Below are 3772 nucleotides of genomic sequence, written 5' to 3' on the forward strand. Positions count from 1 at the left end.
GAAATTATTGTCTCTCAGTACTTTGAAGGTTTTACTATCACTTGGCATCTGAAGTTTCTGCAGGAAGCCTGTTGTAAGTCTCTCTGCTCTTCCTCCATTGATAATCTGTCTTTTTACTCTGGATGCATTTAAGGTTCTCTCTTTATCATTGATATTTTACAACATAGCTACAGTGTTTCTGGGTATGCACTTATTTTTATTTATGTGTGCTTTGTAACTGAGCACCTATCTTTCTTCAATCCAACAAACTTTAGAGCCAGTTTTTCTTAAAATATTGCCTTTCCATCATTTCTTCTATTACTTATTCTAGATATTTCACTCTATTTTTCATGGTGTTTCACTTTGATGTTTTTCATTTCTTTCTCTATACTCCACCTTGAAGCCCAAACATTGTCTTTTACATTATTATCTAGTCTCTGTTATTTTTATTTCTCATTGTAATTTATTAATCTTATTTTCTAACTACAACTCTGTCATTTATCTCTTGAAAGAATTTGAAATATAATTATTGCAAAGTCCTTTTCAGATGCCTCCTTTTTTTCACGCATTGCGATATAAACTCTCTAACTTCTTACTGAGTTTTTTTGTTACTTTTTTCCTAAAATTATTTTTTCCATGTATTTTGACATGTATCTCTGCTAACATATTCTAAATGACATATGATCATTTCTTGTCACCTTTAATTTTTCAGTCACTTACATTTAATCTTCTAATCTTACCACGTCATTAATAGATCTTACTTTGGTCTAAGATCTTACTTATTCAACCTTTAAGAGATACCCTGAGCCCAAAGCCTTTTAGGGCAGCCTCTAGATGAGTGGCTCTCTGTTTCTCAAAGCTCCCAGTGGGAGTTTAGCAGCAGCTGAAGTATCTGACAGAGGGTGCATTTCTTTTATGCCTTTTTTTTTTTTAAAGAATCTTCTGGCCCTGGGTGCAAAATTTCTTTCATGTTCCACTTTTGTATGAAGTTTGGTTGATGTCACCACCGCAAGGAATCCTTAGAGAAATAGAATTCTAAGTTACCTCTGCATAACTCTAATTCAATTTGTCCTGGAACTTCATACTGAGTTATAACTTTTATTGTGTGGAAGGGGGACAGGCCCACTGAGCTATCTGCATGTTATGGAAGACATAAAGATGCTTCTATATATATACAATGTATAGTGATTAGATCAGGGTGAGTAGCATACTCATCACCACAAACATTTAGCATTTCTTTGTGTTGAGAATATTCAATATCCTCCTTCTAGCTATCTGAAATTATATAATACATTTTTGTTAACTAGAGCCATGCTACTGTGCTATAGAACACCAGAACTTATTTATTTTGTCTAGCTGTAATTTTGTATCCTTTAAAAAATCTCTCCCTATTCCCTTCATCCCATGACCCTTCTGGCCTCTTGTAATCTCTGTTCTGCTGTTTACTTCTGAGATCAACTTTTTTTAACTTCTGTCTATGACTGAGAACATGTGGTGTTTAACTTTCTGTTCCTGGCTTATTTCACTTATAATATCCTCCATTCCCATTCATATTGTTGCAAGGGACAGAATTTCATTCTTTTTTTATTGCTAAATAGCATTCCCTTGTGTACATATACAACTTTTTCTTTATCCATTGACTGGTTGTTGGATGCAACAACACAAATTGTTCTCCTGATTTCATTGAAATAAAAAATATTTGTATTATGTTGTATCTCACTGAGTATCCTTAAGATTATTATTATGAATTATTTTTCTAGTATTTCATATATTTCCTTATGATTGGGGTTTGTTATGGAGAATTATTGGATCTCTTTGGAGATGCTATGTGTCCTTGTGTGATGTGTTGCTACACTGATTTCTACACATCTGGTGTCTAATTTTATGGAGTAGGTTGCACAGGGAAAGACTTACTTGTGTGAATGGATCTCGGGTGTCAGTTGGGTGGAGTACATTGGCTTTGTTTCTAGGTAGATGCACTAGTGTAGTTTCCATGTAGTTTTTTCAACTGTAATCCTTGCGAGTGATGTTTGCACGTGTCTCAGTGACTTCAGCTGAGATAATTTGTGGTGGTGGTGATATGACTTTTCCGTGAGTGGGCTTGTCATGCTGTTTCCCAGGATGGGGGCATGTGGGGCCCCACAACTTGGGGCCACAGGGCTGGTACTATGACCAGGAGCATGGGCACGTGGTTGTTCAGTCATCCTGGTGGCATGCCTGCCATGAGCAGCCTGTAGGGCAATTTCTCAAGCCCCAGGCTTGATCGTACTGCTTCCTGGCTGGGGATTTCCTGGTGGGAGTTTCTTCTCAGGCCCCCAGTGACAGCTAAAGAATGCTGGGCCTGCCTGGGGGCAGGTCTGCCAGGATTGGCTCATGGGGCTGCTTCTCAGGCCTGGAATGTGGTGTGCAAGGCTTCCTGGCCAGCCTAGGGGTATGTCTAATGAGAGTAGCCCAAGAGGCTGTTTCTCAGGCTAAAGAGGTGGAAGCATAGCTGCTCATCCAGCCTCTGGGCATGTTTGCCAGGAGTGGCCCGTGGGAGTGCTTCTCAAGTCTGGAACATGGGTGCAAGACTGCTCCATTGATCTGGAAGCCTGCCTCACGGGGTGGCCTATGGGTTGTCTCTTGGGATCTAGACATGGGCACACAGCTGCTTAGTGGGCTTGGGGGAAGGCCTATCAGGGGCAGCTGCAGGATTTTTTTGCAGTCCTGGGGCATGGGTGCATGGCTGCTTGGCCTGCATGGTTGAGTGTCTGCCAGGAATGGCCTACAGGGCTGTTTCTCAGGCCCCAGGCATGGGTATACAGCCACTCACTGGCTCAGGAGTGGGTTAGTTGCTCAGAGGCTCAGGGCTCGCTCCCAGACACAGGGGGGTGCTCAGTGGTTTGACCAGATCAAGGGGGGTTCGCCCTGCATGGGACTGGCAGATTGTTCCCCTAGGTGGAAGTGAGGGTGGCAGGGGCTGATTTCCCTACTTTGTAGGACTAGGATCACAGTGAGTCTTGGGTCCAGGCTCCATGCTACTGGGGTTGTGGTATTCAGCCCCTTGCATAGTGCAGGTATTCATATAATGAAGATGGAGCCCCAGTGCTGGAGAGGTGCAGTGGCCTGGTCCCCAGAGCAGGGTGCACTCCAGAGGTGGCCCTGGTCTCAAGATGGTACTGTGCTGCAGCAGCTTGGCTCACAGGGAGTCAGTGGGGGTGGAAGTGCACACCTTGTGCTCCTAATCTAAGGCAAAACTGCTGTGTGAATTCCTGACATCTTTCCAATGTGGGCACAGTGCTTGTGCAGACCGTGGGATTCTCCTGTAGTAAGGACTATAGTTATCGGCAGTGGCAATAGAGGATGTTGGGGAACTTATGCTTACCTTTTGCCCACAACAGAAATTTCCTCCTGACTCCAGGCAGATCCAATCAAGGTGGAGAAATTGGGCTGCAGATGTTGGGTGCTTCCACCGTGCCCTCCTGCATAAGTGTCTCTTCAGTCCAACATTTGCCCCCGACACTTCAGGCAAATCTAATCTATCTGTTTATTGCTTTTGTATTTTCTTGTGGGAGGATGAGTGCCAGGCATCTCTTGCCAGTCATCTTGCTGATGTCACTCTCTAATTTCTTTCTTTAACATTAAAGTTTTCTTCCTTGTGACATTTAACTTAAAATAATGCATAAGTTTGAAATATAGAGTCATATTATTTTTTTCAAAACAATTCAATGAAGAATTTATCTTTATTTCTTTAATGATTGGAAATCCTAGTTTTATCATAAAATTCATCTACATACTTCTTTTTGATTAATGT

The sequence above is a fragment of the Macaca nemestrina genome, chromosome 13 (assembly GCF_043159975.1).
Source record: "Macaca nemestrina isolate mMacNem1 chromosome 13, mMacNem.hap1, whole genome shotgun sequence".
In the NCBI taxonomy this organism is placed as follows: domain Eukaryota; kingdom Metazoa; phylum Chordata; class Mammalia; order Primates; family Cercopithecidae; genus Macaca; species Macaca nemestrina.